The following is an 18,108-nucleotide window of genomic DNA, read 5'->3' as shown; positions in this document are numbered from 1 at the left end:
TCTCAGCAAACTTGTAACTATACAAAATATTTGTTCAGAACTCCAGATGCTTGTCAGAGGTTTGGTTTTAGCTGTTCTGTTGACTGTCAGTTGTCAGTCCACACCACTTGCAGGGGAAATTGCTAAAAAGACTAAAACTAAAGTAGCTAAGAATTTCTCAGAGCAGGACTTAGTCCCAGGAGGAGATCACAGAGACCCCCTGCAACATGCAGCACGCTCCTATCCATCTCTGATATCTCATTACAAATAAAAAATGCCCATAGTTAATTTCAAACACTATAATTTGCCCAGATGGCATCACAGAGGATGCTTCACAGATGAAAACCTTTGGTTTGGCTCTGCAGCTCCAGAGCTGGGTGACTGAGGGCGAAGCAGACACAACCTGCCTCTGGAGGTAGCATGGAAGGAAAAGCTCTGAAGTTCAGTGGAGAACCTTCTGGCTGGTCTAGGGACAGCAGCCACAAACTTTAAAAGATATCCCATGGAATTTTCCTCTGCTGGGACTTGATGGAGCAGACCTTAGACTCAAAGCAGAGATGGGAGAAAAGATCAGTTTTATTGGGTTGCATTTTCTGAAGGACTGCAGTTTAAGAGAAATTCAGCACTCTACCAGGACAGGCACACAAAGAAAAAACACTTTTGCCTCTCCCATGGGGTTGTGGTAATAGCAGACCTTCCCTCAAGAATGCTTTATAAGGTTGATTCAAATGTGACCTTTCAGCACTGCTCTTTCAAGGGTCCCAAGTGGACAAGTTTGGGGGTGTTTTTATTGAACACAATCTGTAAAAATTGACTTCTCCCTTATTTTTGCACCATGATGGCACATTGACTCTTGAACTTCTCCCACGCATCAGGAGGATGACTGAGAGATAGACATAACAGGGAACACCATGTAAGAGGATATGTTAAGGACAGTATAAACAAATATAAAGTGATAGCAAGCAAAACTTTAGAGACTTTAAAGCACATGGGAGTTCTGGGTGTAAGATCTCAGCACGAGGCTGAACTAAAATGAAGATTAAAATAGAGCATATTAGGTATTAATGTTCCATTTTCAGATTGAACACTGACTCTGGGACGGCAGGATGGAGTCCTGTGTTAGGCATGGTCAGTTCTTTAGCAGGACTAGAATTAAGTCAGGCCAAGGGTTAAGAAGACATGACCAGATCCTGAACATAAAGTTCCAGTAGCCAGTGCAATTACAGCTCGGCTTTGCCCACTCGTTTCCTGTTGTCACCAACCTACACAGGCTGGCGATTTATGAAGGAAGTAAAAGCCTTCCTACACGTTTATTCTGAAGGGATCGTTACTTTCTACGCTAGAGTTGTATTTCAGATACTGATAATGTATCCTTAAACAACAGTAACACAAGATCATCTCTGCAGACTTTGAAGACTGTCAGGCAGAAGAATGTCAGTTTAAATCAATGGATTTCACTATCTAGGACAAACCCTGTTTCTTACCTGCTTTTATTTCCCTTTCAAAAAACTACTCTAAACCATTTTTATATAAAAATAAGAGTACATTAAATTCTTCAATCAGCTATACCCCAGTAACTTCTTTAAACTGAAAGTAAAGTAATATTTATTTCAGGATACATTTCATTTAAATTCTGCAAAAGCTAAAGGAACCCTTGTTTGTATCTCAAGAACCTCTATCTTTAGAACAATGTAGTTCTGAAAATCTCAAGGAAAACAGGTCATTATTTCCAATACATCGCATGTCTAAAGTCAGATGCCTAAATGCACATTACATTATCTCAGTCAGTGGCTAGAAATTTGGAGGAACTGAGAAACCTGAGCTTCCTCATGTTTAACTGGAGATTCAGGCTACAAGTCCAGGACCATCTGCTGAAACAAAGATAATCCTTACAGTAGCATTTTTCCATCCTTCTATATATTTATTTATATAACTATTTCACTATCTGTCTATGTACCAATTTACCTGTCTACATCTACACTCTACCTGTCTGCCTATCTGTTGGCTGGCAGCCTGGCTGAGGGATTTTATAGCTTTGAGTTCATTCGTAATTACTATTTTTCCTCATTCTTCTAGTGAGGTTAAGTGCCTCATCAGCCTCATTAGCCACCACAACATTTCGAGTAGATTTGGGGACAGGAATCACAGCCAATGAGCCATTAGCAATGTGTTGATGGAACCATCAAAAAACATAGGAACCAGTCTCAGAGACCAAATTTTCGCCCTTATTCTTCTCTTCACGCGTTCAGCTGCAAGAAACAAATATCGGCAGCAATGCCAGGATCTTTTGCAACTGTAAAAAAAGATTGGAGAAGCTGAAAGACACTCAGAAATATTTCACTGTCAGTCTTTCTTTCCTGTTTCTAGTTGTCTCAGCATATCAGTTATGTACGAGAGTGAAAACAGGCCATCCAGATTTTCTTGTTGCTTGTCGTTTCGCTCACTGAGCTCGTGCTAGACGTGGTTGTGTTTCCAGTTCTAACAGGGTTATTTATATATAAACCAGCTTCCCCCTTGTTTGCTCAGATCAGTTTTCTCATCATGCTAGACTCCGTCTAGTTTTATGACAGCTAAGTTTAGGCCTGGAGAAATCTCATGAGCTCTGCTGGACACGCAGAGGCACGATCGCACTCCTGTGCCCGTGAGACGAAAGCATCTGGCAGCTGGGCGCCCGGCGCAGACCACGAGGACAGCTGGCCTGCTCGCACCAGGACAGCTATGCAGAGCTGTTCTGTCTTAAAAAAAGCACGATGCCCTGAAGGCACGGAGGCCTCTGAGGGATCGCAGTTCTATTGCGGTGCCGTAGGATGATCAAAAAGGGAAGGGAAGGACTAACCACCACTCAGATAAAAAGAGGGAGAACAGCTTGCTAGTTTATCTGTTTATTCTTCAGCTGCCAAAAATTGCAGAGCTATTTGCCTTTCCCTTTTCCTGTGGTATAGTCATGGAGATAAAGGGGCAAAATCAGCTGCTTTGTTTTGCTGTGGTCTTTGGGACATCCACGTTTTGCACTTCTGTTAAACTTGTCTCTCCCGGGCTGAGAACTTTTTTTTCCTGCCAGGTGAAAAACAGCTCTGTTCAGATCATGTTCAGCAGACGGTGCAGAGTTAAGATACTCCAAGATCAGCTGTGAGGCAGGACTTTAATAATGGGAATCAGTTTGAAATAGACCACTCATTTTATTTTTTTCTACTTTAATTTATTTTTTAACACCACGTAGGACTTTGTCTAATGGAACAGAAAAAGAGCTGCTGCTGCCGAGGAGCTGGTGTGAGCAGCCATAGCAAAGAGGAAGGAAGCACTAAATAATGGGTTGAAACTCTTGGCTTCCCAGAAAATAGTATAAACAAGCATGTCACACAACTGACAGAGATGCTGAGACCAGGGAAATCCTTTTTCCTTTTAAGCAGTGCTTTCTGTAAAACACGTATATCTAAACCACCCTCCTCCTATTTTGCCTAGCTTTCTGCTGCAGGTTTAAAAACACAATATACATCTTCCACCAAGATAGTTCTTCTGAATCCCTGAAGCCAGCCTCACCGCCGTAACCCATCCAAGAGCCTCCTCTCGCAGCGGGGCTGGTGGGCACCGTGGAGTTTGTGCTTCAAGGAGTCACAGAATGTACCAGCTTGAGAGAAACGCCGGGTGCGAGCTGATATGCTGGACTAACGTTGTTATGTGCTGGGCTGCACTGCTGCAAGGAAAATCATGTAACAACAGTTTTATATTCTCTGTGGCTCCGTGACAGTTGCTTGTTTGGCGCAAAGGAGGCCAGAAAGCTAGTATTTCAGGCTGACTCTGTGTAGGCTAGAACATGACACTGCGTAAGGTTATTTTTGAAAGGTTACAACTGTGTCTAGATGGAATACCAAGCATGAAACTGAAAATTCATCAAACCAAGCAAAGCACAGGTCTGCAGAAACTAACCGAGCTGCAGCAACCCAGCTCACCCCCGCCAGCACTTGCAGCCAGCTATGGCCAAAATAGCTGCAGGTTGAGGCTCTAGGGAAAGAAGGAGAGACCAGATACCAGAAATGACATCTGGTGCTTGGTTTCCAAATGCAGCAGGACAAGAAGCCATATTATCAGGCCTCCCTCCAGTAAACAAAAAGACAACAGCTTGCTGCATATACAGGGAAGAGGGATTTCAAACTCACGGCCGGCTGGTCACAGAGATGGAAATTACAGAATAAATCTGATAATGAGCAAGGCTTTCTGGGGAAAAGCAGAGACTAAGCTAGCGAAGTCTGCAGAAAGAATTTTCTCCCCACCGTGCGGGTAGGCAAGGATTTGGAAACCTGACTGGACAGAGATGTCATTTCCAATTCCCAGCTTTCAAAATGGGATATCAAAAGGCCAGATTCCTTGAGGGAGAGGAGAGGGAGTTGAAAAACAACAGGACAAATACAAATACATGGAGTACTGGAGATTTTTGTTGTTTAACAGGGAACTACAGTAACAGTCACAAAAAGATGGGGGGTTTTTTGCTAATAAAGCTGCCATTTTCATGATGTTTCAGAAAAACGAGACATCTGCTGATAATTTACAAGTGCAAAAGGACTCCCCAAATAAACTTTCAGCAATAGTTTATGAAAGTACCCAGAACATCACATGATGAGCAGTAATCAGCTTTAAAAAGGAGGCTTTGGACAACACGGTTCCAGTTACAATCGTGTAAAATGTTAAAGTCAACAAATGGAGGTTATTGGTTGAGCAAGGTACACACCAATACTTAACTTCACGGCATTTCTGTTGGTGTGTTCAGTCTACCAAAGGAGAAGAGCACGCTTGTAATCATTAACAGCTTTTGTTATATCCATTTGCAATATGGGACAAATTGCTGCCATTCAAATGCAAACCTAGTGTTGGAGACTTGTATTTGAGAAGGCTGCTTTGGGTTGTTAAATCGCTTCCTGAGATTTCACGTTTTAAAGCCAAGTAAGATATTTCTCACCCATATATCAGAGCAAGTATTGCTTGCACAGTCCTGCTGATCTTGTAGTTCCCGGTATGCCCATTCTCCTCGTGCTGCAAGGCAGAGGTGCCCTGCAGTGGCCTGGCATTACAGTTGTCTCACTGTCCAGGGCAGGAACCTGTCTGAAATGTGTCACGGCTTCTTTCTGGCTCCTGCACCCAAGCTGCCTTTCCAGGGCAAAAGGGTGCTGGCAGTAGGGCATTGCATGCTGTAGGGCCAGGACATTGCTAAGCTGGGTATCTGGACTCAGGAGATTTGAAGTGCTACTGAATCCCCAAATTTGGACACATCCTGTACAGACTGCATGAGACACACTGACTATACAGACACTTGGAAACAGAGTGCTTTGTCTGATCCAGCTTTCTCCTGTAACCTATATTCACGGGTACACCTTCCTTTTCTGGGTTCTTGGCATTCACAGGGATGAAAGGAATCACAGCGTGCGTGTGTTTGTGTGTGCACATGTGTGCAGGCGTGTGAGCTGCTAAAGCTGGAATTGGAACAACAGAACAGGGAAGATAAAGCCTTAAAAATAAACACTACTCTGTCCCCAGAGACCAAAAAGTGCAGTCATTCTGGAAATACTGCCCAAGATGTAAAAGAGCTAGAAGTCTGTTGCCCGCTTATGCCAAGATTTACTGCCCTGTAATGATGTCACTAATGGTTTTTGCACTATAAGCCAAAACTTTTCAACACTAACTGAAGGACAGCAGGAGGTATATCACTGAAAACATATTCCACCAGAAGACTACTTTACTACTGCAGAAGAATGCTTAGTGCATATAAACACATCTCGCCTTTCTGAGCTTTCTTTAAATTATTCTCACCTCTTTTAAGGGTGAGATACTGTACTACATTTGTCCTAGTCACCTCCGAGTCCTCCAGCAGAGTGTTTCTCTGTTTCAATTCCTTGGAGATACTTTGGAGACACTATACTACCCATATAGTTATTTTAAGCCATCATTATTAGCAGGATAAAGTCTATTCCATCTGTTTCTGGCAAGTTATCTATACCTGTACCTGAACTCATTGATGTTTCCCATCCTTAAATTTCTTGATTCTTATTGACTTTACAAAAAGAAAAAGGAAAAAAAAAGATGCAGCCCACCACACCTATGTGTTACAGTCGTTTTGCTGTTTATGGCTTTCCCTTCCAGGTCATGTAAGTGAAATTTCCCTTGCCAAGTACTTTTCGTCTCTTCTCTCTCTCGGGGATGAACTATGTTAGTTCTCACTTTGCTTCTTCCTTATCCCGGAGTCAGGGCACTTCATCAGAAAGTGCACAGAAGCCGTACACACCAACCAGGCCCAGATTTGCGTGGCTGGTGCAACCCCGAAGACAAATCTGTCCCTTCTCGCCCCTTACGCCAGGGTAGTGCGTGATCTCCGGCATGGAACACGCGTGCAGCTGCTCGGCTTCTCCGTCCCCCCGCCGCTGCCTCCCGATCGGCACACCGGGGATGTGTTAGTCAGCGAGGGGACCACGTGTGGAGGAGAGCAGAAGGAGAGAGACAGAAGCTGTGTCTGCTTCAAAACCGTGCCTCTCCCTGCGGTGGATGAGGGGTACTTTCATACGAGTCTACACCGCGTTCTGCAGAAAGAACTGTTTCCGCAGCGAAGGGAAGCAGGAGCTCAGAAAGGTGGCAGGGGGGAAGACTGCAGAAAGACTCAAGGTTCAAGAGGAAAGACTTAAAACCGGCATGGGGATTATGCAGGTTATCTTGGTGCTGTGAGCGTAGATACATAAAATAACTGGGCAGTTTGCATTTGGACACCTGGACTCTGGCTGACTGATGTCTGAATCACAGATTGCTTGGACAAAGTTCTTCCAGAAAGGAGGATGAGGGGAATAATGGGAAAAATCAGAACAGTTCTCCTAACATGCAACTTAAATACATTTTCACAGTGTTTGGTAGGTTCCCAGTCACTTGCTGGCTGACGGTTCTGTAACTGCAAATTCACTGTGGTAGTGAATCCGTGTAGCTGTCCTCAGCCTCCTCTCCTCCTTAGAAATATCCCAGCAGTCTGGAACAGCGATCAGTTCTCTCCTGAGTAGGATTTTGGTTCCAGTACTCCAGTCTATGAGCACTGTTGTTTAGTTGCATGAAAGGCAAAATATATTAGTGCAGGAGTAAGTGCAGTGCTCTGACTCAGGCCTTAATAAAGATCAAGGATGCCTTAAACCACCTCTGCAATTATGCCATGTAGTTACCTGATGAAAGAATAGAGTCCTCCATGTCCAATTAGCAGTGAAAATCTGCTTACAAAGTAAATGGTGTCTTTCACCATTAGGACATTGTATCAGAGTTTTTGTGACCTGTACTGTAATAATGTGATACCGACGTGTAGTTTTACTGAAGTTTCCGAAGGGCAGTTTCCTTCCCACAACAGCTCATATTACTGTCAACACAATCTAATTCCCTCAGTCACAGTCTCAGCTGAGCCATGACATGTCTTTCCTCTATGATAGTCTTTATATATGTTACAGGACCACTAAATACCAGTATTGGAAACAAGAACTTAAAATGGCTTTTGTCGTGTGCTGAGGAAGAGCTTTGCCTGCTACCGTGGGACAAAGACTGGTAAAATTGGAAACTTCAGTATAAAGAAAAATGTTCTGATGCTTCCTTGAGATCCTCAGAGTATTCAGACAAGGAATAACAACCTAAGATCTACAATTTACTTAAGCCTGGATGAAACGCTGGCTTGCTGAAGGCAGCAGCAAAGCGCCCATGGTCTCCAGAAAAGCCAGTGTGTCTCCGTCAGCCTTTGGTGTCTCAGCTTAGGTTGCCGTCCCTGCCATTATCCCAGGCTACTCTAGGCAGCCACAGAACAGCCGTACAGTGGGAATACGGATCTGGCAGCATTTCTGAGTTGGACCAGATTTCACATAGTAACTTAAAAGCCACAGCTCTGTATATTGCTTCCCCAGATCCTGAGAAACTTAAAGATCTGCCCAAAATTCAATTGTTTTAGATCCAATAAATGATAAAAATGCATGCTTCATTGGGAGTGAGGTGCTAGGCTTCTTGAAGTTCTCGGTACCATGGTGATTGCCATTGATCAAATGGACCACGCACTTGAGTCATTTCATGGAAGTGCATGAACAGGCTCTTCTGAAAATTCGTCTCTAATTTGTAAGAGAAGGAAAATATCTTAGTAATTCTTTGGAGGTGACAGGGATGAATTTTGACAAACAGAAGAATAAAATTTCAGGTAGCTGTAACTATTCCAGAAAAAAAATACCTGAAATATCTGCTTAGTCTTTTATTTAAAACAAGAATTGTTTCAAAACGTGTTAACGAAGGCATTTAAAGGCCACCATGCTGTTCTGTCTGTTTTGGGTTTAAGCCTGCTCCTGGTTGCTGAGCAACCGGGTACTTGCCTGGTGCTGCTAGTGGGCAAAGACCATGGGACCAGTGGGTCTCGTCGTATGCCTGGAAGTGATCAAACTCGCCATCTCCTGAGTGCTTTCTTCCTGAGAGGCAATGATGCTCAAACAGTCACCTCTCCGCTGTGGAACAGAGCATGCAGGGCAGCTGATGAATAAAGCAGGATCCGCTCAGTTACCTGTGCCGTAAACTTGATCAAAACTCACTGAAGGCAGTGGCGAGAAGCCGAATAATCCCTGCTCAAATTCCCTGGAGCACATAAGGTTTGGGCTTCTTTGGGTAAAAGCAGTATGAGTGTAGGACACCAAGGAGAGGCACAAGGGAGAGTTAAACAACCTATAGTCCTAAATCAGACGGATAAAACGTATTGAGCAAAAAGAGATGTAAGACACTATTACCTTTCAGAATTAAAATAGATGAAAGTGAAAACGTTTTTTGCTACCCATCTGCAAAGACAGTTTTTTAAAGCCTACTTACCAACCCGCATGCACTCACATGTCTATCTTACAAAACGGAGCAAAGTTAGCAACCCAGGATTGATACAAATGGCCAGAATATTTCAAATTTTAAGAGATGTGTTATTTCTGTGTAGCACTAGGCAATCTAAGAAAGACAGAGTCAAATAGCAAGGAAGAACTGTGGACGGCAGAGGTAACAAAGCCTGTTTTCCCACAGACTTATGCCGTGTTACTGTCTCTGAGTTTTGACTGATGCCTCCCCTGCTGCTGGGGGTCTACAAGGCCTCTCTGCCGTATCAGCCCTCTGGAGTATAGTAACTTCTGGAGTATAATAAATGTTTATTTCCCCCAAAACTACACGGTCTTCATTACCGCTGAATCTTTTACCTCCCTGTTATAATTGGCTGAAGTCAGTAATGAGTTCAAATTCAGGCACTCACACCACGGATGAAAATGCCTTTGGCTAAGCAAGCTGTATCTGCACCACGCAGAGAGAGAGGTGCAGTTTGTGCTCTAAATTCTCCTTGAATATTTGCCATCATTTTAAATTCACCGTAAGAACGATTCCTGATATTCATATAGAGGTTACCGGGGTTGGCAAGGACTTCATTATCTGAACGTTTATGGGACATTAATGAGGCAAGTCACTAGCACATCTGCAGCTACACCGTAAATAGCTTAATCACGTCACAGCTGGGCACAGCACAAAAGAAGTAGCACAATCAAGATAATGCTGTGTGCAACTGGCTAATGGAGTGTGCCTGCAACTTGCCTCAAATGAGTGGAAGCAAAACTGTTAAACTGCGTGCTATCAGCCTTATTTTACTGGAGATTAATGGCAAAAAATGATTGATTCTGCTCCTGGCACACTCCACTGGACTACGAGAACATTCACGCTCTCAATGGCTGTAGATTTGCACTCTTACAGATGTTGATTTTTTTGGGGAAACAAAGGAAGGAAGATTTGTTAATCCTGAGTCTCTAGAGAGAAGATGTTTAATGGAATGTCCCCTGTCAATCTCAAAATGTTATTTGCTGCCATTCTGAGTAGTAACAGAGGATACTCTGAGCCAAAGGATGTTATCAGAAAAAGTATTTTCTCGGCGTCTGACGTATTTGACAGCACTTTGTAAACAATCATTTTGGTACTGATCCAGCAAAGCACTTAAGTGTATACTTAACTTTAAGCCCATGAGCATCTCCTGGAGTTCAGTGGGACTGTTCATAGTTTTAAAGATGAAAACATATTGAAGCGCTTGCTGGATCAGGGCGCTTCAGTAGCTCCCCCGACCCTGAACAGGATCTTACTCTGTTCTTGATGAAGTCACGCAAAGTGCCTGTTGGTTTCACTAATGCAGGATCAAGTCCATCATCAGTAATTTTTTTCATCCCTTGGCTTTCTCTGAACTGCAGGGCAAATCTCAATGACATCCACAGATCAAAGCTAAGCCTATGGTGAAAGTCTCTTACAAATAGCTATAGGGGACTTAAAAATTCACCCTTTAAAAAAATTAGAAACAGATAAAAATTACCTCAATACATGCTATTGAGAGAGTGGGAAAATAAAGATTGAAAAAAGTATTAAACTCAAGTTGAGAGTGGGTCATCTCCAAAATATTGCATGATCCCTAAAGCAGAGGGAGTGCCAGGGAATAAGTTCGTTTTAATACTGTTCTCTCGGGATATTTTGTTTCTTGCTCTGCTGGCAAGTCTAAGTTTCTCTTCTGCCTTCTGGATAGCAAAGAGGCCAACGCAGCTAGAGAAGAGCAGACCGAGTTCTGCTTTCCTTCACTGTCAGTGATGGTTGGGGAGTATGGGAGAGAACAGAGATGGATTTTTTTGTATTTATTTGACCTGGCCAAGCTATCAATCGGAAGAATCCTACTCTGTGTACTGAACAAGCCATCTCTGGGACTGACTGAGGGAGAAGAAATCTGATACACCCAGGTAAGAATTTTTCTAAACATGACCAATTTGAAATAAGCAATAAATGGAAAAAGCTCGGAGTCAGAGTACAAGGAAGACAGAGAAAAGATGCGAGGACTGTTCCCAGCTCTGCCAGTGACTCGCCACGGGATCAGTAGCAGGTCATACCGCTACCTGTGTGCCTCACATTTCCCTGCGTGGAAAGCTGGAATAATTAGTGGCATCACTACTTCCTTCTTTTCACATCTGCAGTAAGGTTTAATTCGAAAAAAGGTAATAAAGCGTTTTGCAGCTCATGAATGGGGAAGCCACAGGAATGGCAGAAGCAGAGAAGATGTCTGACAGTTTTCTGCCCATTTGATCAACGAGATGAAATCTCTGAAGGCTACAGATCTGAACCTGGCTTGAATATGGATTCGCCTCTCTGTATTTGCACTGGTTTCTCTTTCACATCTTGGGACTACACTTTGGATTCAAAATACTTTGCTCTGTAATGGTCTGCCGTGTGTGTCTCCCCGAGGTAGGTCAGAGGTTCCCGTAACATCTGAGACACTCTGCGTTCTGGTGAGCAAACCGAACCCTTGATGGAGAGACGTTATGGTGAGGTGCGAGAGCCCCCGTCCCGCACACAAAGAAATCAGCGCTGATCTCTCCACTAACCTGGTTGAATGTTGATGGTTTGGGAGAAAGTGAGATTGCTGGAGATCCCAAGTATGGGGCCGGCTACCCCGTGATCCAGAGGTACAATCTACCTCCTTCTTTCCCCACCTCCCGCATGCTTTTAGGGACCCTACCCTGTGCCACCTGCCAAACCAAAGAAAGACATCCGACCTGACCGGTATCCAGAGGGCAGGCAGAAGAGAGCATAGGTGATTTTCTGAGAGAAGGTGGGAACTTCCATCCATTTCCTCCCAGCGACAATATCCCAGTAAATGCCACTGATGGCTGACCCTAATCTGAAATTCTTCTTGGCAGTCCAGTTTTCTGGGATATTAATAAGTTGTAAATGTTGATGGTAAGTTCCGTGTTCATTAGAATTGCTCCATTTTGATTTTTTTATCGCTAAAACCTTCTTACAGGTTTTCTGATATCTCTAGGTGGCAGTGTCAATGAGAGGCAAAATGCCGAATGTGACAATAGGAGTGAAATTGCTCGCTCTCAGAGAAGACTGATCTCTCGAGCGTATGTGAGAGAGTGCACGGGAAGCCTGCACCGTGCTGTACTTATTTATATGGTAACTATAATCCTATCTTCCTATCCTCCTAACTCATAACTATTCTCCTGTCTTCCCCATTGCTTTCAGCTGGACACGCTTACTGAAGTTTCAGATGTGCTCCTACTCCGACTGGAGTGTTGCTGCTTACATGTGGCAGGGTTTGTGGAGAGCTGAATCTCATTTCTTAAACTGCTAGGATAGAGGGAAGAAAAAAACATGAGGTTTTTGCAAGCGCTTCTTCAGACCTCCTAAGGTGACGTGTAGAAGTTTCCCCTTTACAGCTGTATAATTATGTTTTTAAAAAGTCACAGTCTTGAACCAGTGCCCAGTATAGTTCTACTCAACCAAACAGCTCTACGCGTTACAACAGCACCGTCGGCTTCAGCGGTAGGTTTTGGCTCGGTGGAGGAACCGCGTGCAGCAAGTGACCGCGCTGGTCAGACAAGGACGGAGCTCCCGGGTAGAAGGACTCAGCTGAAGACCAAACAAGTCAGCACCGATTGCTGTGCATGTTACTTGCACCCCAAACAGAAAATGCCCGTCGTGCCCTCTGCACTGTTTGCTGCTACGGGGAGCCCCGCTGCAAATCACTGAAATGTAGAAAAGTCTTTTCACAGAATATAATGAGCTTTCCATCTTTCCCAAGGCTCTGATCCCATAAAGCATGATGGACACTTGCTGAATTTTAAGAATAAAAGCCTCAGAGACTTAACGCAACAATCCTTTGCCTAAAGTTAACTCCGTACTGATACTGTTTCCTATACCAAGGCCTAAATGATTTGAAATGAGATGGCTACTGCAGTTTTAAGGTCCTGAAATCTTGATGATAAAATCTAAAATATTTAAAAAGCAATGACAATTTCAGTGCTTAAGCTCAAATAGCAATTTTGCAGACGAGGTTTGAACAAACTTTCTCCAGTAGTTAGTTTAAAGGCAAAAGTTTTAAAAGCATTTTCATATGCTGTAGACTGGCACAATCAGGTGTCTGGAGATGGTTTCAGGGAGATGTATGACTTCATTTTGGAAAGAAACTAAAAATTACATACAAGAAAATGTACTGCTTTTGGTCAGAGTGGCAAAGGAAATGTTCTAATTTCTCACAGCGTTTGCATTCAAGAATAGGTAACCATCCTCAATTTACTGTTTGTTAGCCTTCGGCACAAACTGAGGCATATTTATAGCTGCTTTCCTATTATATTTACAGAGCACTGATCAATCTGAGCCAGATTCTAATATCCCTGTTTATGCTGAATAGGCCTGCAATCATGAAAAGTTACTCCTTGGAATAAATGCCAGCGGTAGAAGATATTTAGAATAGAAGTCTTGTGAGTCCAGGTGCTAAGCCTCTGCTGCCAAATCTTACTCTGGCATGTTTAAGTCATGTGAAAAGGAAAGCCTAAGAAGAGAGAGGTTCTTAGTTAATAGAATTAGAAAAAGAATCCCAAGGGATTTTATTACTGAAGCAATTTCATTATATAGTTAGCCTTACATGTGATTACATATTGGGAACCCCCTTCATCAGTGGAAGCCAACCTCAGCTCTCTCGTGCACACCATCTTTTAAGGAGGGGTATTACCAGAGTTTCCTGGTCGCTGTGTTTAATTTTAACTTTAAGCCAACTCTCTGAGCCAGCTAAAATACTGCACAAAGATGAGGATCAATTTGGAATTTGCAGAGCTTGCATCGCAGCTGCCAACTGAAGCCTGTCGCTGTACCTATAAACTGTCAGTGCAAGGATTTCCTCGGGCACGCCTGACAGCTGTGTCAGCTAATGCAGGAAACCCCTGTGCTGTTCTCTCTCCCATTCTGAAAGGCCGGTGCCTCCTTGATCTTTTTAGGGATAAGCATTTGTATAATGTCTGCAGAGAGCATTTTTATCTGTTATAAAACTCCTGATCTAATGCAGCTGCTTGCCAGGGAAAGCTTCCTTGGAGAGTTACCCCCTCTGACCTCCAAGAGAAGGTGGAAGTTCCGGATGAATAAAATGAAGTCTCTGCATAGCCACTTTCACTGTCACGCTCAGCAGAAGTAGCAGATAATTGGGTCTGACTGGCATTTGTCACCACGGGACAAGAATCTCTCTCTGGCAGCCTCCCTACGGGCAGCTGTCCCTCCCGTCCCTCTTGCCCTGACGGTGAGCGTGTGGTCCTAGGGAGGTTTCTCCTAGGGATGCTACTCGTGGTAAAACAGCGAAGGATTTTAGCCAGTGCAACAGAAAGCAGGATTTCAGAGAACTGACTTTTTAATAAAGACTTGAAATAGTAACTGCTAGTAAGAGCTGGAAGAGTTAAGCTTTTAGCTTTGTGAGTATGTAGATACTCTTACTGAAACCAGTGCCAAAAGCCCCTCTGGTACTAATAATACAGAAATTAGCTAGAGAAAGTACATCGGAAAAGTTTATGTAACAGCTTCAGTGGAATAAAATAGACGAGGCTTCCACTGATGAAGCAGTTAATGAAAAAGTAAAGGGGTTGTTTCGTTAAGGGACGCAACAGTATACAGCTGTCCTGAGAGCAGTTTTATCACCAGCATTAATTGGTGATAATGACTGACCTTCTGCTGTGTCTGATGCTGACTCACAGGTGCGTTATCAATACTGGGAAGGATTTCATCTCACTGACCTTCAGTAACAGGTTTTTCTGATTAAGGTTTTACATTTTCTTCTTAAAGCACCTTTCATGGGAAACTGAGGTCAGTCATTAAGATGTGAGTATGATCAGGATTCTGAAGGGCAATGATATATAATATTAGCATGAATATTGTCATACTTTTTTGAAAACTTTAAAAAAAATTTTAACTGTCCTCTTGAGGTCCGTAGCACTAAATAAATACATGAAAATGGGAAGAGAGAAGTTGTTTGCGTACTTCTTTTTCATGGGAGGCACCGTATTGGGGAAAAAGAGGAGGGAAGAAGGAAGAAGGCCCAGAAGTGAAACTCGTATTTGGGGGGGGGGGGGGGTTGTGTGGCAGAAGGATGGAGGACATGAGGGCTTGGACGTGGGGAATGGTTGGATGGGCTTACAAAATAGGTCCTCAGGAGGAGGGGAGAGATTCACAAATCTGTGTTTTAGAACAGTTTAGACAGCTCATCTGACTCCTGCTTGGGGCTCCACGTTGTCTAAGGCTAACCCTGGACAGCACGTGCTGCTAGGAGCCACATGTACACTGGGAAATATATGGGTATTTTAGATAAAGCATGCATAAAAGCTGGGGATTAAAACACACATTTAATCCTTTCCATCTGTATCATATCTTTATGCAGAAGCAGGGCCAGAGCGAATGCAGGCTGCATGTGGGTTTCCTTGGAAGGCACTAGGAAGCAAACGCTGCCCTTTTTCAGAGCACTGAAGGGGTAACGTGTCTTTGGAAGTCATGTCTGTCCCTCTGGCAGTGCTGAGCCGGCACAGTGCGTTCTCCCTTTAATTGCAAATGACAAGACAGATGCAAAAAAATTGTGTTTCATTTCATGTTTACACATTTGTTCTTCCAGGATCTGACCTCACTCCTGTCACCAGCTGGTCCCTCATGAGAAGGGCCATCAACGGATGGGGAGAACCCAGGAGGTGCAGTACATGGGCAGAAATTGGGAGGTGGCATCCTGAGGAATGATAAAACAGAGAGCTAGAAGAAAAAATCACTGAAAAGCTAGAGGGGCTTGGGAAGGAAAAGTGGAAGCTTATTCTTTCAAGTGTTAACTAAAATCCCTCATATTGCTTTTCTCTATATCTGAGTGATAAATGAATGTTTTAATATTCTTTATGATAACCTAACATATAAATGATTTGGTCCTGTATGAAAGTCATTCGAAAGCAAATATTAGACATTTTTATTGGTAAACAAGCTTATGTTATCATCGAAACAGAAGCTGTAGGAATACAGTAGAGCTAACACACGACTGGTTTTAAAGTGCTGTAAATGTTTATGTCAAATTTTCATGTATTCTATTTGGCCTATCTTTCTGTTAATCTAATATTAGTAATAAGTTATTCGTTAGATGAAGTCCTCTCTAATTTTAGCACCGTAAAGGGTACACAGCCATGCAGCCAAAGAGATTCTAATTATATGCTTAGTCTCTACTGGGTATATGTAACAAATCCAGATGTGTACATACAGTACAGTGAGCACAAAAGTTTCTAACATGAAGTACATGAAATAAGTTTGCTTCCATTTTCTTAGATATGCCTAAGATATGCCTAACTTTAAAGCAAAAACAAAATGTGTCCTTTTTAAATATTTTTAATGAAGAAACTGCTTGTGATATACATACAACTGAAATAATCTAAGACAGACAAGCTGATTTTTTAATATGGGGATAGAGAAAAATATCTTTAAAAATTTGTAAATGGGTTCCTCTATTAAAATTTCTATTTCATGTTGCAAATTATACAAGTGTACATAATGCATAGCATTAACATTCTTCCCATCCAAAACATACAAATGAACATGTAAACAAACACCCAGTTTTATAGCTAAGCACAGACTTACCTGATGTGGTCGTGTGTGATTTTATATCCAGTACACACACAACTCGCCAGTTACCTAAACCCCTACAGGTCAGGCTAATAGAAGGTCAATTAATATCAAGAGTTTTAATTCCCTATTTAGATAAAAGAAACAATAATGCAAACATTGAATTGTATCTTGTTTAACATTTTTTCACATTTTTTATTTTATTTGTTTATTATATTGGAAAACTGAATGATATGTTTCTTAATTGTAACACAATTAATTAAAACATATGTGCAGAATTTTAAGAATGTTTAAATAGCTAAAGAAAATGCCATTAAATTCTGAGCATGTACAAAGAAGTTTATTATTAACATGTAAAACAATTGATTTCTTAAATAATTAAGCAGCATCCGCATTTCATATATTGCATTGACTGCACATGGTTCCCATGTCCTTCCCAATTTTAAAATCAGTAGATCTCATCTAGCTGCATCTCGTTTTTGACCACAGAGTAGAAACAGAAGGTTTCTCCTGCCTTTCTCAGCTTTGAATTCATGAGTTACTGAACTGGACTAGTTGAATGGACTAAAATGAAAAAGTCCGTCTGACCCACAATAAGACACTTGGAAGAGATGATTTAGCTTTTCAGTAACTCTAATTTTAGCTGCTGAAGTATTGACTTCCTCCAGGCAAATAACCAAAATTTCTCTATGAATCTGGGAGCAAATACAAAGAATAATACTATGTTTTCAAGTGTAATTTATTTTTAGCAAGTGTATTAAGCTTAGACATAAAAATAGATTCTCAGTTTTTAATCTTTTTTATCAATATGCATTTTGTATACAACAAAAAAAATCTTTCTCTTAAAGTTATATTAAACATTTTATTGACATCTCATTTATGTCTCCTTATTCCCCCCGCTATAAACCCCACCTATTTCAATGTGCCATGTATTGTCATGAGATCTGTTACTCAGACAAACATATTCAGAGTAACAAATACAAACGTGCAGTAACAAAACGTGCTGAAAGTTGTGCCTCCATGTTGTCCAACAGAAAAGAAAACGGAGGCAGATTTCTAACACGTCGCAGAGTCGGGAGCAGAGCCTGGCAGGAGCAGCTGGAGTCACCTCCGAGACCTTCGACGGCGCCGCGAGGCAGCAGGTCCCTGTGGGACCGCGCAGGCACCTTCCCGCTTCCCCTCCACGCAGCGCGCAGCCAGGCTGCCGGCCCCGCTGCTCTGCCAGCGGCGCGTTCGGTGGCATCTCCTCCCTGCTGCGCGGCAGCCCCTTCCCTTCCCTTCCCTTCCCTTCCCTTCCCTTCCCTTCCCTTCCCTTCCCTTCCCTTCCCTTCCCTTCCCTTCCCTTCTTCTCCTTCCGCAAAGCTCCGACAGCCTAAGTGAACGTGTGCTACAAAAAGTACGGATAAGCCCATCGTGCTGGATTTTTCTTGGAGTCGTTATTCCTAATGAAAGTCATGTATATCACAGAAAGAAACCGATTTGTGAAAAAATAGCAGATTTTCCCTCACAGCTATTTTTCTGTGAAAATTACTCATTATCTAGTCAGGAGAATAAGCGTAGATCTTGTCTCAGCTTTGCTCTATAAAAACAGTTGATATTGTCTGTACGTCTTACAAAATCTATCTAAATTAAATCGCAGCACTTTTACAAGTAGATGTCTACACCAATGACGTATTTTAATGTTATTTTGCA

The sequence above is a fragment of the Dromaius novaehollandiae genome, chromosome 11 (genome assembly GCF_036370855.1).
Source record: "Dromaius novaehollandiae isolate bDroNov1 chromosome 11, bDroNov1.hap1, whole genome shotgun sequence".
NCBI classification, from domain to species: Eukaryota; Metazoa; Chordata; class Aves; order Casuariiformes; family Dromaiidae; genus Dromaius; species Dromaius novaehollandiae.
This window is presented reverse-complemented; position numbering follows the sequence as displayed.